The sequence below is a fragment of the Gouania willdenowi genome, chromosome 14 (assembly GCF_900634775.1).
Source record: "Gouania willdenowi chromosome 14, fGouWil2.1, whole genome shotgun sequence".
NCBI lineage: Eukaryota > Metazoa > Chordata > Actinopteri > Blenniiformes > Gobiesocidae > Gouania > Gouania willdenowi.
Genome location: NC_041057.1, coordinates 6,219,481 through 6,237,056, shown reverse-complemented (window position 1 = coordinate 6,237,056; position 17,576 = coordinate 6,219,481).

The following is a 17,576-nucleotide window of genomic DNA, read 5'->3' as shown; positions in this document are numbered from 1 at the left end:
TATTTTCAATGGTTTTGTTGTCGTTTTGTATATGTATTTTTGTCATTCTGTACATTGTTGTTGCTGTTTTGTGTAATATGAGTCATTTTGTGTGTTTTTGTTGTTGTTTATTGTGTTTTCTCATTGCCTATTTTTCTGTTGTCTTTGTGTGATATTGAAGTCTGTTTGTGTATTTATGTTGTCTTTTTCTGTATTTTCCTGTCATTTTGTGTGTTTTTGGAGTGAGCTTGTGCCTTTACAAACCATCAGCTGCCCATGTAATAATAATAATAATAATAATAATAATAATAATATGAATAATAATACGATTAGGGTTAACGTTAACCCTAATCCTAACCCTAGCATGTTGAGATCGTAATTCATTTACAACATCTTCTTTATTTACTACTAATGGTAATAATTCTGAGGTTATTGAGGGAAAACTTACTGGTTGTACAGTATAATAAGTCCATGCAGAATAAGGCAATAATAAGAAGTTAATAATGACTAATAAGGAGTCAATATGTTACTAATTTGCATGCTAATAAGCGACTAATTCATGATTTATAGGTGTTCCCTAAACTAAAGAGTTACCAAAAAATTTTTAAGTACATTATATTTTAAATGACAAAAAAGCCTAAAATTACATAATAGCCCCATGAGAGACAATTGTTCACGTAAATGTATTTAGTATACTATAGTATCATTATTTAAATTAAGGGCTTTATTTGCTGATCATTACAATAGCACTTTTATTTTCCACCGCCTGCTTCTCAAAAATCAGTGTACAGATGTTTCCCTCACACACATCTGTACATATTTGTGGTGGATCAAGAGGAACTGGAATCATTTGGCTTGAGAGCGCGTTACTAAGCTACCAGCGTGAATTCTGTGGCCATTTTCATAGCGTGTGTGTGTGTGTGTGTGTGTGTGTGTGTGTGTGTGTGTGTGTGTGTGTGTGTGTGTGTGTGTGTGTGTGTGTGTGTGTGTGTGTGTGTGTGTGTGTGTGTGTGTGTGTGTGTGTGTGTGTGGAAACCAATCTCTTGGGTGAATTATGCCCAGATATGAGCAACTTTCTGCTCTGCTGATTTTTGGTCCCATTCAGGCTTTGTGTATGTTATGGTTCCTGTGTCAGAGTTTAGTTCTTGTATGTTTCTGTGCACGTGTGTTCTGTGAAGTTCTGCGTCAGTGAAAAGCTCATCTGTGGGGACACACACTCGTATTATGAATAAATGACAAATGGTGGACTTTATCATTGAGAGCTTTTGGGAAAGGAAGAAAAGATCATGGGATAAAGAACATAAAGGTGATTGTTGATGTGAACTCTATATTAGTAAAATATTTACCTTGATTCCTGCTGGGAATTCATCAAACTCCTTAAATATTTTATAATATGTGATATATGTATATGTCAATACTCATTTTATATCAAACATGGTATAGGCCACACAAAATGTAGTTGTCTGATCTAAGGGCCACATTTTGTGTATTTTCCTGTCTTCTTTAGTATTTATTGTTGTCATTTTGTGTGTTTTTCTGTAATTTTGCATGTTTTTTGGAGTCATTATTGTATTTTTCTATTTTGTGTCATTGTTATCCTCTTGTGTATTTTTGATGGGGTTTTTTTGTGTATTTTTGATGTTTTTTTTGCGTATTTTTAGCATCCGTTTTTTTGTCTTTTTATGTATTTGTCTCTAATTTGTCTGATTTATGTTGTCCTTTTGTGTATGTTTGTTGTCAGTTTATGTATTTTTCTGTAATTCATCTTCCCTTTGTGTATTTGTGTTCTCCTTATATGTAGTTTGTTCTCCTTTTATGTATTTTTGTGGGATTTATCTTCATTTTGTGTTAGTTGGTTCTCCTTTTATGTATTTTTATCTTCTTTGTTATATGTTTTTGTTGTCAGCTTATGTATTTTTATTTTCCTTTTATGTCATTTGTTCTTCTTTTATGTAGTGCTCTGTCATTTAGTTTTTGTAGTAATGACATTTACTCTTTTGGACTGTACAAACTTAGCCCCAGGGCCACATGTGGCCCCCTGACCGCCAGTTGCAAATGCTCCAAATACTCATTTCTGCTCATTTATTCGTTCATGAGTACTGCCACTACTCATCATGTTACATTCAGTAACCCCTCTTTCAGCTGCCTTCCCCTCTTTGCTACCAGTTCAGAGTGTGGTTGGAAAATGGGAGCTTTGGGAGCCCCTCTTTAGCACTTGATCTTAGCTTTACTCCCACTGATTTGGCACCAACGGCGCTGCTTAGCTGAATATGGCAATCAAATACGGAAATGTAACTAATGTGGCTAATAATTTATCTCTGACTGCCAAGAAACAGTTGGTGTGTTCAGCTCTGACCACCTACTGTTGGACCAGTGCTGGATCCAATGATGTTCTGTGAGCAGAAGTGGGAAAAAGCAAAAAAAAAAACTTAAAATGCTTTAGGGACAGAAACACTATGTGAGGCTAGACTTATACGCAGCCTTTCATTGTGATTTTATTCTATCATTTATCCTGACAACTGCATTTAAAACATTTAGATTTAGACTAAAAATCACTTCAAGATCTCCATCACATGTGTTTTTTAGATTTGTTAAAAAAGAATCATATACGCACATAGATTAAAATCCAGATTATTCTAGCTTGAATATGAAGGTGTTACCTTCTACAGTATATGTCTCTACTGCATTCATCATTTAGAATAATGTCTAATCTGAGCATTAATACAGGAAAGAATAAAGGGTTTTGTCTTTTATCTATATCTTTTTCTGTGGTTTTGTTGTTGATTGCAGAGTTTTTAGTCATTTTGTGTATTTTTTCTGACGTTTTCTGAAATTTTGTTGCCAATTTTTGTGTCTTTGGTGTCACTTTGTACAGTATGTGTCATTGTTGTTAGTGTGTTTATAGTCATCTTGTGCGTTTTTCAGTTGTTTTCTGAATTTTTGCTGTCAATTTGTGCTTTTTTGGAATCCTTTTTTCTATTTCTTCTATCTATTTCATTTTGTTGGCATTTATTGTGTCATTTTTGAATATGTGATGTTTTATATGTTTGTGTAGTCATTTTGTGTGTTATAGTTGTTCTTTGATTGTTTTGTTGTCAATTTATGCATTTTTGAAGTCATTTTTTCTATTTTTCTTGTTGTTTAGTGTATTTTTCGGTCATTTTCTTGGCATTTTTTGTGTCTTTTGTGTCATTTTGTGTAAGTGATGATGTTTTTTTGTGTTTTTATAGTCATATTGTGTGTTTTATGTGTTTTTGGAATCCTTTTGGAGGTAGTTTGTTTATTATACTGGTCTTCATATTAAATTACAATTGTCGGTGTACTGACTAAAAGATTGGGTTAGTTTTAAAACGTATTAAGGCACCCTGATACTGTACAAAATGATTCAGTAGTGAGTCATCTGCGCCTCAGCTGTTGTTATGAGCAGAATGACAAAATTTGTTTAATGCGACAATACATCAATTGTTCAAAAGGAGGAAAAAAAAGCCTTTTTCCGAGAAAGAATAACAACACTTTTGATAACCGCTCACAAATGGCTTCTCAGTGTGACACGGCCTTAACCTGGATTTGTGGAATATACAACAGCTTTTTTCTATTTTTTCTTTCAGACAGTGATTTCTTGGAGTGATTCTTAGTCCATGCTGCAATTTCCAGCACAGAAAGAAGAGACCATTACTAAGCAGAGATTGTTTCAAATCCTATGAATTTGTCATGTAGCTGCTGGTAAAAAATAAAAAAGTGTTTTCACAATTTGCTCTCAATAGAGTTTTTTGTGTACAAGATCTGACATGTGGGCTTTATTTTTCTCTATTTGTGAACTCCAACCTTTGGTTTAGTGTTTGTGTGCAAGCGGGAGTATCCTTCACATAGTAAGTCAATTTATACTGTAACTCAAAAAGTTTAAACCTCAAAATGCTAACATGGAATATATCAAGGGTGAAAATTAGAAAATAAAACCAACTGAATTTTAAGACCAGGAGGGGGAATAAAAATAAGGAACACCTGGGTGGAAACCTGTTTAAATATCTTAGCACTTTGCATGACTGTTTTTTCCCTCTATTGGTGTGTCAATGGCTGAATTATTTTACCATTAAATAAGTAAATTGGGAGTATTCGATGGTGATTAAAAGTTCTATATAAACCAAGCTAATGTGCCATTCAATATTCACTCGTAGATCAATGCCATTTCATCCAAACTAATGTCAATGCAAGTTACACAACATAAAACAAATGTACTGCCTTGAAAAAAGCATAAAATTACAGAAACGGAAATACTTTCATTGGCTTAAATGATGCCAATTTCACTTGAATTTATAAAAACTGACAATAACTTAAAAAAATTATAACAAAAAAAATAGAATTTCATCTAAAAATAATACAAACTTTCAGTGCTCAATTTAGGTTTCATTTAAAACCTTATTGCTTACCTTAATAAAGTGCAGGAAAAAATATCACAACTATCACCTTTGTCTGGAAAGACAGCACAATACTGCATAAATAAAAAAAAACTAGTTCATTTTGTTTATTCTGACTATAAAAAATATATATTTATATCATGTGTCCGCCAAGTTGAATTCATAGTTGACTGCACGCCCCCGGCGTAGGTTCTGACGCTGAACCTTAAACTAGGCTTAACTGTGCTTGCTTTTTTTCTTCTTTTGAACATTTACAGATAGACATAAGCTGTGTTTCCATTACCCTTGGAAATGCGCAAAATTTAGATTTTCGAAAAAACACTCAAATGTTGTTGTAATTTTTGACGCTTTCATGAGGAGGAATTTTCAGACGTTTGCATATTGAAATGTGTCCTAAAAGTGCTATAAAAACATTTTTTCCGCAAATACACGTCACATGACCACTTCTTTCTGAGTAAACATGGCGCGGTACGTGTAAACAGAAGAGGAGACCGGGACATTTCTTAGGATTAAACTTAAAAATTATTAGTGCCACATTAGACGTGAGACAACAAAGGAATGTAGAGTGTTATAAGGAGGTTTGGAACGTCCGTCTTTCTGCAGCGAAGTTTCGCGGCATGATATTTCACGGGAGTTACAGCCTTCAATAGAACCACGTTCAAAGCGCAATTGTACTTTGTCGACATTTAGAAATATCGCTTTTAGTTTGCGAAAAATCTGTAATGGAAACCCAGCTATAGACAGAGACACACTGTTTACAGAAACAGCAGCTTCGCTAAATCTTTGCTTGTGACTGTAACTACAATACAACACATTGATTTCTGGGCACTATAATTAAAAAAGGCAACAAAACATAAAGGAATCTAATTCTGATTTTTAGAAGTTCAGTTGTATGAATCAAACTGATACATGAGCAGAAAAAACACACACACGCACACACACAGGTAAACAAACAGCCATTTGTGCAGGTTTCACTTCAGTACGGTTTCCAGAAACCTGCTCATTATCCTTCCACTTCAAGAAAATCTGCTTTCTGCATTTATTTGATGCGTAAGGTGCTTCAGATATTTGTCCTGCTTTGTCAGGATTTCTCTTGTAATGAAGCATCTTATCTATTTTTGTATCTTCAGCTGAGAGACAATCAACTCTCTAACTAAAGAGCAACACAAAACGTAGCAGCGTGTGACTGAACGTTAAAAGAATACAATCTACATAATAACATCTGCAAGGTGGCTTCTTTTTCTTTCATTCTTCATTTTTCCTTTTTAAAGACATTGTTTAGAGAAGCAGAAAATAGTCATTGGTTGCTAAGCTGAGTTTTCCACAAAATGAGGCTATACAGGAGTGGATATCTCCCACTATCGTGTATTTTGTGTTGATGTTAAATTGTATTTGCCGCCTCTAAATAAAGTGGTTTTCTTGTAATTTAAGGGAAACTAAACAATAAAGGCAACATTAAAGGTTAAGCTAACTTTTAATTCAGAGTTCAAATGGTCAAACCACTTGTCAAACGTATTACCAGTAGGTAATAATTGGACGTCATTCCGGGCACCATCAACGCTTTACACTGTTGCTAATTATTTACTTGTATATACTCGCCCTTTATGACCAAACAACACATTTTCTTTCAATCTCCAGCTCCCATTTCTACAGAAAATAAGGGATTTACCGACAGTATAATTATTACGGTGTGAGGACTGTTTGACGAAGCACATTAAGCATCCATTCCACATAGACTTTTACACATTTAATTGAAACTGGGAACCTTCCATTTTCATTAACAAGAGGGCTGTCCCAATCATCTCTGGATATACAGCTTAACGCAGGAACATTTTCCGATTGAGTGGCACTGAAACAATTGGTTTGCCACTGTCGTCTGAACGCTGCTGCTGAGCTTTGGATCTGGTCGTATATTGGCAGACGGTCTTCCCTTGTGGTGTGGCAGACTGCAAGAGCGCTTGTCTTTGAGACACTCACTGGTTGCCAAAACCAAAGGGATAATTGTTCTTACCAGTGACAAAGTGGGAGGGAAACACCTCAGTGACTGAAGCCAAGGTAATGTAAGCGTAATACAGTAAAACACTGTAAGGAAGCCAAAAGACTGCTGAGCTTTCTTCTTCCTTCATTTATATTTTAAATTATATATAAACTAGAGGCTGTATAAAGTTCATATTAATAAAGCATCAAGTTATCTGTTGGGCTGTGTGTCTGTCCCTAAGCAAAATCAGCAAAAACATTTTTGGTAACGCAAAATCATTTTGATCAATATACATTTATATTTTATTTGTCATTCCTGTTGATTGAAACTTACACTCGATGGTTCCAAACCTCAATTTAAAATTAAAAAGACAAAGAAATTCTGCAATTCCTGCTTTTATTTTTGTAACATGCAATAATTACGGGTCAAAAGTAAAATAGTAAAGTTTCTTTTAAATTCAAGTAAAGCAAACAGAGAACACAGGTAAACACTGCAAATGTTAGTATTGAACAAAAAGTTAACTGAAATATTTCCATCTCACTGCACAGGAATGACTTCGCATCTGGGCCACGTCTATCCATTGACATTGTATGTAATCTGGACGTATGGACATTTCGTGACGCATCTGGTGTGAACGCCGCAGCCAATCATGATGCAGAACACAATGCGCGTTCATACGCTGTAAAAAAACTACATGCAAAATTGCACTGTAAAAAAAAATTCGCGAAACACAGAGACAGTGAAAGGTGAACCGCCTTATAGCAAGGGACTACTGTACTCACTGTATTCACGTCAGATATTTGGTTCGACCAGCAGAGAGCGCTGGTAACCCAGTGTTTGGTTGGCATGCAGCTATTCTCCCAGTGAAGAAGAGATGCTATGCTAGCAGACAGAGCTAATAGAAAAATGTGACTTTTACAGATATTCACGTAATATTACAGATATTTTTTCAGTGTTAAAGGGGTGAGGAATCATTTATTAACATGTTTAATAGTAATAGTAATAGGCGATTCCAGTTTTGATGCACAGCAGTACCAGTAACATGCAAGTGGGGTTGCAAGGTTGGGGGCCCTCTAGTGGCCAGGGGGCCCTAAGTAGCCGCTTAGGGCGACCGTGGTTCAGGTGGTAGTGGGTCGTCTTCTGAACGAGAGGTTGGGAGTTCGATCCCAGTACCTGACTATGTGTCGAAGTGTCCTTGGGCAAGACACTGAACCCTAAGTTGCTCCCAGTGGTCGACTAGCGCCTTGCATGGCAGTCCTGTCCCACTGGTGTGTGAATGTGAGAGTGAATGGGTGAATGAGCTGATATGTAAAGCGCTTTGAGACTGCTTCAGTGTGGTTATAAAGCGCTATATAAAATCAAGTCCATTTACCATTTAGTCTGCGTAGAGTACCGCATACGCATGCGGTGGAAATTGACTTTAATGGAAATGTACCAGCTTCGTTGCTGTTACGCAGCAGATAGGCAGCAGTTATGCATCCAGTGGAAATTGGGTGCAAGTCTCACAAGAATAGTCAAATGGGACTTGAGACATGCAGAACAAAGAAGTAAACAGACGTGAGGTACTGTATGTAAGTGTTACACAAAATACACCCATAGAATAAATAGAATTATATAAGTCCAGTTGATGAATAGGGACCCACAATAATATATACCTGTCTGCCTGGTTACTCACTTTGTGTTGGGTCATCATCAGTGGCTATTAATTGTGCTACTATTGCTGCGTTCGATTGTACTCGGAACCCGGAAAGATCAAAATCGACCTCCGAGGTAAATGCGTTTCATTCAGTAAGCTCGTAAAACAGGACCTGCCCCAGTGAGCTGATGTTTCTGATTCATTCGCTCGGATTAAACCGAGTTCCAAGTACAAAAGAACGCAGCGTAGACACCATACAGTATTTATTGTTTCAATGGCAGTTGAAGGATAGATTTTTCCCTTTTGCTTCTAAAAACGTTCTCTTTTTTTTTTTTTTCAAATGTGACATTTTCTTTGAAGAAATTATATATAAAAATAAATCCACAAACTTTTCTGAAACGTGAAGAAGGGGGAAAATTGAATCAATATGCACCAGAGGGAGCCAGAAAAGCAGATGTTATAGGAGTCAGGAGACATACTGTGTATTACTCAAAACTCACCATGGTCAGTTGCATTCACAGATTGTAATGTGTTTTACTGTGGCGGGTAATTGGCATCTGTAGAAGAAATGTTGGTTTGTTTGATTAATTACCTCCGCCAAAGAGGTAATCATTTCACTGGAGTTTATTTGTTTGTTTTGTCTGTTATAGGATTATGTCAAAAGTATTTAAGGGAGATTCACAACATTCGAACCAAAGATAGACCTTAGACCAAATACAAAGTAGCTAGGATTAATGTATGAAGTGACATGATGCTTTTTCTTCTGTATTTTATTTATTTATTCATTTTCTTCTTTTTATACTGCATTTTATTTGAACTGTACATTTGTGTTCGAGAAAGTGGTCAGAAATCAAACTGCGATAATCTATGACATGACAAGAAAAAAAAAGATTACGTGAAAAAAATGCAATTTTTATTTTATATCTCTGAAAGACAATAAATTGAAAAAGTGTCCTATGAACAGTGACACTATTTTAGTGCAACATTTCTGTAAATAAGTGTCAACATACCAATGTAAACGAATAAGTATCTCCAATAGTGCTTTCCGTAAACAAAAAATAGGGTCTTTCGTACCAGTGACACCATTATAGTGCAATATTCCAGTAAACAATATATTGGTTCCTTCAACAAACAGTGACAAAATTTCTGTGAAAACCTACCTGCACATTTTAGTGAAAAAGCATAAAAGATTTTGAAAAAAAAAAAAAAAATTCAAATCTATACTTAACGCAAGCATATCGATAATTGATTGTGCGAAAAAATATTGTAATATATTTCCGTATTGAGATATTGTCACACTCTTACCATTAAGGGGTTTATTACATTTTGGATGAGATCCGAATTAATATACTGAGTGATTTTGGATCAGTTTGAAAAATCAAAAAATTACTATCGCTCATTATCGGCAAAATTTCACAAATGAATATCTCGGTGTGCAATTCACCGATTTTTCTAAAATTTGACTCAATTATGCCTGGTTGGTTTTTCAATTATCCCACCAAATTTAATCTGGATCGGATTTGGATTCCTTATTTTATTGTCATTTATTTTAAAAATGGGGGTGCCCATACATTAGAACCTACTGTATCGTTATTAATGGGGATAGAAACTTCTTCCAAGCTTTTTTGAAGTGTAAATAATCATGGTACAATGATCTGGGTCACTGCTCTACTTGCAAATATCTGACAAAGAAGAGATTTAGACCTTGGTGGGGGTTTGTTCTCTCTTTCTTAGACACAACCATTTATATTTAGTTTCAATCATCCAATATAACATTAAGTGTAGTCCCATGAATTGATGATATATTGTATTAGAGGTCAGGTGACTCAAACGATGCCGTGCCTTTATCTATCCAGGCCCAAAGTGCTCGGCCCTCTGCTCGGCAACATGTGTCAGCCTACATTAGGATGACCATTGAACAATGGGCTCAGCCAGGAGCAGGTGGCTGTTACTTGAAACTCCAAGAGGACACCATTAATGTGTGTGTGTGTGTGTGTGTGTGTGACAGTGAGAGGGTGTGTGTTTGGTCTGCCTTCCATCTGGAAGATTGAGACAATCCTAGGTGAAGCGGAAACCTGAATGTTTCATTGCTATCAGTTCAATGTCCACCTTTTCCTTGGATCAAAACACATTTTCTTTTAGTTTTAGGGGGAAAAAACCCCTTTGGTTCCTTTGTAATCTTGACCACAACAAATCTGAGAGTGTGAAATGTGTCACTGCCACTTGTGCGTCGCCTTTTCTTAAAGTGGATTGACCCAAAATGAGATCAGCGGCCAAATCGGGCTCGGTTTATTTATAGAGTGTCTTTCTCCAAGTGATTAATTCCTTATGGTAAACAAGGGAGAACGCATGAGTCAGGCAGGCCCTGTTTGTACTGAGATGTTAGAGAAAACAACATAAAATCAGAACATGCAACTGAGCGCACAGAGCAGAGGTTGGCAGCGTCGAACCTAAGGAAAATATAAACATTTATTCACGATTCCACTAATAGTTACACTGTGTGTGATTGACAACGCCAAGTCTAAGTAGATTGTAGTGAAATAAACAAGTCATTTTTTCTTTGCGACGTTAAAGACGTACTGACAGTTAACGTTGGCTCAGACGTGTGATTGAACTAATAGTGTACTGACTATTATCAGTGTAGGATTGCAGCTGAGCACAGATAATTGTATAAATAATGCATATTATTTATATTTAGAAGCCGTCTTATAATCAAGCCACAGATCTGTCAGAGGAGAACCAGTGCCTTTACCACGCGGATGTTTCTTAGACGAAACAAGGTCTAATACAGCGTGTGATTGCTAAGATCTTACATTAGGCAAATTCAAACCTTTTCCACCTTTCAATCACATCCGATACATCAGTTCAGAACATTGTAAACAATGCTGTATTATTTACTAGTGAGGATGCAGGAGGCATTCTCAACTATTGTTATCCATTTTTTTTCCCGTCACAGAAGTTTGGCACGTTTCAACTCGACGAATTTTGACAATTATGATGTCAAAACGTGTCAAAAATTCAGCACAGGGGTGCTTGTACTTCTATGATTAGTAACTTTTTGTTAAAAAGTCTCCACTTTCATTTCGATTGGAAATTTCAGTGTTTTAAAATCTTCTTTCAACTTTGAACTTTAGCTGTTCAGCCATTCTTCAACAGATTTCAACTTTTAAAATATTCAGCTGTCTAATGGCTAATGCTAAGTTAATGTTAATGCTAGGCAAATGCTAATGCAGGACTAATGCTAGTTAATGCTATTGCTAGGTTAATGCTAGGCTTAATGTTCATTTTAGGCTGATGTTATTATTAGGCTAATGTTAATGATAGGCTAATGCTAAGTTAATGCTAGGCTAATGTTATTGCTAGGCTAACGTTATTGCTCGGCTAATGTTATTGCTAGGCTAGTGTTATTGCTAGGCTGATGCTAATATTAGGCTAATGTTAATGATAGGCTAACGCTAGCAAATGCTAATGTTAGGATAATAGTAATATTAGTTAATACTAGCAAGTGCTAATGATAGGCTAACGCTAGCAAATGCTAATGTTAGGCTAATAGTAATGTTAGTTAATACTAGCTAGTGCTATTGCTAGGCTAATAGTAATGTTAGCTAATACTAGCTAGTGTTAATACTAAGCTACTGCTAGTTAATGCTTATGCTAGGTTAATGCTAGGCTAATGTTAACACTAATATCAATGTTAGGCTAATACTCATGTTAGGTTAATATTACTGCAAGTCTAATAGTAATACTAGGTTAATATAAATGTTAGGTTAATGCTCATGTTAGGCTAATGTTAATGCTAGGCTAATACTAGGTTAATGCTAGGCTGATGCTGTGTTCAATGATGCGGGCCAGCACCTGCCTCCTCACTCGCATTTTCTTCGGTAAGATATTCTTTAAAATCCAACTTTCATTTTTAAGTTTCAAACTTCCTTTTGTTCTACTTAATATTAGTTTATTTTGATTTTCTTAAACTTCATTTTCGGGGTCACCTTTTCATTCCTCATATAGTATTAACAGAAAAGTCAATGTTAATGTGAGGCGTCATCGACACTCTGCAGCCACGGCCTCCTGTGACACAATTGTTACAACTTGTGCAATGAGGTCAAAGCTAATAAGATAACTTTTTTCTTCAAATCTGTTTGACAGGCACCTACATTTTTTTATGTAGTCCATGTACAGTATTTTTGCAGAAGCACAGAACCTTAGGGAGAAGATTACATTGCCATTGTTATACAATAGGGATATTTATGGAGTAATTCTAAGTTGATAAAACTTTCCCACTTTAGGATTTTATTTCCAAATAATGATAACTGGCACTATCCAGGGATGGGGTCAATTACATTTTCCAATTACAATTACGTATTCTATTGTCCATGTTCAATTACACCTCAGTTATGATTACATTGGCAGGCATTTTATCAAATTACAATTAAAATTACAAATATTATTTTTCCCTTGAAATTCAATTACAATTATGTTCTCAATTACTAAAGTTAAAATTTAGGTAATCACAATAACTGAGTCTGAAATAAATAACCCCATAATACATTTTTATGTCTTATAATAAGTTATATGATAGCTTTATCTCAGAAAAAAATTAAAATTCTTTAAATTTTGTGCCTTGTCTCCGAAATGTGGGTGTTTTTTACATTTTTTTTTCCATTTGTCACGGCTTACTGGATTTTCACCTCAGTTTAAGTGTGCTGATCATCATATTTAACTTGTTTTTAAGTTATTATGATAAACTTATCTCAAAAAAGAAATTTACATAAACATTTTCACTGCCCTCAAAAAAGTGTCAAATGGTAGAAGTTCTAACATCTATTGTTAATCACACCAGCCTCACAGTTGATAGTCAGTCACCAGTTTATTTGGAAACTATTTGGACCGTAACACCTCGAAACACAACACATATCCACACACAGAAAGAAAACATGAGCAGGACCAGAAAAGTCAAAGATCCCTCCCATTTCTGACCAAATTACAGAGAGGCCTATTCGCGTTGGATTAGTATTATCACAGGACCTCGGAGTTCAGCAAAACATAGTAGGTAATTTGCGGGGGAATTTTTACTTTACAAATTACTGACATGACCGATTCACATGGGATTAACATCACAGACATTCTTCGCAATTATTACAAATTGCATGTGGTCCCTAGTTAAACTAATACCATGCGAATTGGGCTTTATTTTGATATGACTTCAAAAAAATGTAAAATGACAACCTCCCTCTTGCCGCTACCATGTATTTTCCTTATAAACACCTCATTTTGCAGAAAATGCTTTATTTTACTCATTTTTTACAGCATTTCTTTCACATTAGACATTTTAAAAACCTCTTTGACCTCCTTTTTGACTGTCCTTTGTTATAATCATGGTCTTCTTTGTATGAAGACATCATTAAAGCTGGGGGGGGTTTACCGCATTATGCTTCACTGGCTAAGTTCATCATTATAAACAGAGCAGGGTTCCCTGTTAAACTGGCCTGTTTACTATCGGCACACGTTGATGTATATACTGCACATAGTGACGAGACAGGAAGTGTTAACACGTAGATAACCCCTGAACCACAGACAGAGGTGAAACTGAGAAAATAAAAACCCAACCAATTAGCAAACTAAGAACAAAATCAAGACTGAGAACCATTTAAATAGTATCAAACAATAGAAACCAGTGAGTCACCAAAAGCCTTAAAGTGTTTTTCATCCTTGGAGTCATGACCCCATGGTCGCTTAAAATGTCTAAATTGATAATTGAAAAAAAAAAAAAAAACATACTAATTAAAAGCATATCTTTAATTGTTATTCTTTTTCAAATTAAAACACCACACAGTCTGAGACAACACTGTAAAACCAAAAAAGTTACCAGAACTCAAATGATTTCATGCAATCGATTGAAGTTGATTAACTTAAAAGTCAAAATTTTCCAGGACCTAAAAGGTTGGATGAGTGGTTACTTGTACTTTTTGATAACAGTTACACTAAAGTGCTATATAAATTACATTTATTTATAAATAATCCCCTTTTGAAACCACATAAATAACTATCAATCTTAGCATCTAGTTAATTATATTAAATTGTACTTAAGTTGTGTTTTTAAGTTATGCTTACTTATAAACAAATATAGTTCCATTTATTCTAAAATTATTAGTTAAAGTTACTCAGAACGTAAGAACATGTTACACCAACTTCACATAATTAAGTTAGTAAAACTTTTTCTATAACTTTAAGTATAAACTACTTACCGGTAATCGATTTCATTACTTTGACTGTTCGGGTTTAGAGCGATCTGTATACTATACTATACTATACTATACTATACTATACTATACTATACTATACTATACTATACTATACTATACTATACGATACTATACTATACTATACTATACTATACTATACTATACTTTCACTTTCACAACATAACATTTAGTTCTATCTGAGCTCATTTTGTGCACTAATCCTGGCTACTGTAACGCAGTATAACTAACATGATCAAAAACGAATTATAAAAGAAGAAAAAAAGTGTGTGGTGTCGGCAAAATTGTGTTTTATCAGGTCACAGCCCAAAAAAGGTTGGGAACCAGTGTCCTAAACACTCCACAAACACCATGTGATGACAGGGTGACGTCCATGTCAATGAATGTCCTATTACACGATGTCTTTAAGGTGCTCCATGGGATTGAAATCTGACCGTGATTACCAATGGTACAACAGTTATTGTGATTGGATTATTTCATTTTAGTAATAAAGGACATTATATTGCTCAAAATACAAAAGTGGACATTTTCACCAGTGAAAGTGATGAGCGTACACCCGGAAGTGTACTCTCATCCGATGCTAACGGCTATGCTAACGGCAGTTCGGCATGACAAGATCGCTGCTTCCAACTGTGCATCCGAAACGTGTCCTTTTCACTTTAGCTGGTGTTGGGCACAGAACCTCCTCACGGACATTTCGGAGGATTTAGAAACTCCTAAGTGTTGCAGAACTAACGATATCTCGGAATGTGTAACGCTTCACGTACTTTGGCCAATCGGTAATGGAGAAAACAAATAAAGGTGTTCATTTTCCGTTTTTTCGTTTTCTGTACCGAAGCAAAAGAGCTTGAATTTGAAAAACAAGGCGTTTAATGTTTTTTCACTTTGGTTTTGGAAACAAATATCAAATAATGAGTGTTTCTTTTTTCGTTTTTCATGTTTTTGTTACATAATGAAAAACGAATGAACGAATGATATACAGATTTTTCAGGTCTTGACTGAGTTTGTTCCAAATCCTCACTTTCGATCAGTAAAAAGTTTCTGTATGTTGTCTGGTAGTTGCTTGTTTCTAGCTTTGTGCATTAATTTAACTTAATTAACTTTCGAATTACACCAGATTTAGGAGTTTTAGCAAGCCAGAATTAATAAATAAGGCAAGCTAAGGTTGAACCCCCATTTGATAAGTTTGTAAAGCTGCTAGTTTTCTTGACCAGGCCTTAGTTCCTATAGATCCATGAAATTACTGTCTTTAGATTGGCTGATGATTAAACAGTGGTAGTTATATTGAATTAAGTAGTCACTGGATCCCATCCCTGAAAACCTGCTCCTACTCAGGAGAGCCGGCACTAAACTCCATGTGCTCTATGTTTTTAATTCAAAGCACTTTGTATTCTTACACTGTAAAAAAAAAAAAAAAAAATGAATAAAAATTGTTTCACAACCCATTGACCCTAACCCCGTTGTGGAACAAGGGGGAAAGAGGGTTTTTTCTAATTACTAGCACAGACCTGTCATCATCATGCTTATATGTCTCCTTTAAATATTAATAATAATCACAATAATATTTATAATAACTCATATTTTACATTTCTTGATTTATATCCAGGAAAAATGTTGTAGTCAAAAATGTGATTATCAACATACATGTCAGAATAGAATAATGGTTTTATTAGTGCTTGGAATATTTGCTGTTTTGTATAATTGTGTTTTTAGGACAATTTGTATATTTGTGTTTTCAAAGTCATTTTGTGCATTTTTGTGCCATTTGTGCCATTTTTTTCCCTGTCATTTTTGTTGTTGGTTTTTAGTTCAATTTTTGCACATTGTCATGTTATTTCTGTGCTTTTTGTTTTCCTTTTGTGTGTTTTGGCATATTAAGTGCATTTTACTTTCTTTTATTTTTAAGTCTCTTGACGCCTTGGTTTGTGTATAACTACGTTGTTGCTTTTGGTTTATGAAGCTTCAGTATTTTCATAAACAAACGTGAAATTAGAATAAGCAAATATTTCCAACTTGTATTATTGATGCGTCTATGGGTGTCCTCCAGGCATGAAAATTATGACTCACAAAATAAACAAGGAGCTTAGTCAAGTTTAGCCAAATATGGCAGAGCACTCGTGTACAGTAGCTCTGTGTCAGTGTGTTGGTTAAGGAACCAGACGCAGAACGTTTGTAAAAATACCAATACATATTTATCATCGTCCAACTCAAGGATTGCACAAGGAGAACCAAAAAGACAGTGACCCAGCAAACATTCTGTGTTAAAACCCTGAGGGAGACGATGGACCAATCAGGAAACATGACTGGGACTGAAGACAAGCGGTATTTATTTATGCTGTCTTTACTTTTGAACCCACCTGTGTGGATTGAGTTGTTTGCACTGCCGTAAACATTCCCCTTTTAAACAGCAGCAATCCTGCATTGAGGAAAGTCTTCCAAGAAATGAATTATTAATCAGAAAAATCAGAAATCAGATTTCCTTTATTAATCCCAGGGGGAAATTGCTTACATTACAGCCACTTAAGAAAAATCACAAATAAAAGAATAAAACGTTTAACAAAAAGACGAAAGAAAGAATAAACATTAAATAAGTGTAGAATTAAGTAAAAGACTGTTAAAAAAAAAAAAACGTTAAAAAAGCACTGCAAACTGTCAAAATGTGATAAAAAATTGTCCGTATTTTGTTAAATTGTTTTGAATGCAAGTTTTCTGTTTTATTATGAAATAACTCAAAGGCAATTAGTTGTCTTAAACATGTCATATAAACATGCAAAGTTATGGAAAACAATAAAGGGTCATTTTACTTTGTTCTAAAAAATAATTCTAATACACACTGTAAACTTTTGGAGATTTGGACAATTTAGTGAGGGGGGTATATGTTGATTTTCTTCCATTTTCAGCTTCCAATATCTCAAGAGCTACATCACATATGAAACTGATATTTGGTATATTAATACAGCTCCACCTACTCTCTCAGAATAAACAAAAATATCTGCTATACATCCTGTCTGGTGGACATGCCAGCCCCTCAAAATTGGAAAAAAGTTTGTCATGGTTTGGGTCTGGAACAGGTTTGTACCTTCAGTAAACTACTTTACATATGCCTAAGCTCCCTGTAATTTGATCAGCTTTGAGCTATGAACATAGACTGTTCACATCAATAACGATTAGTCACATATATGCATTGGTTCTTGGGTGACAGTCTCTTGAAATCCGAAAAAGACATTTTTAAAATTTTTTATTTTTACTATTTACTACTATTTTTTTTATTTTATTTTATTTTTTACTATTTTTATTGCATGTGGGAA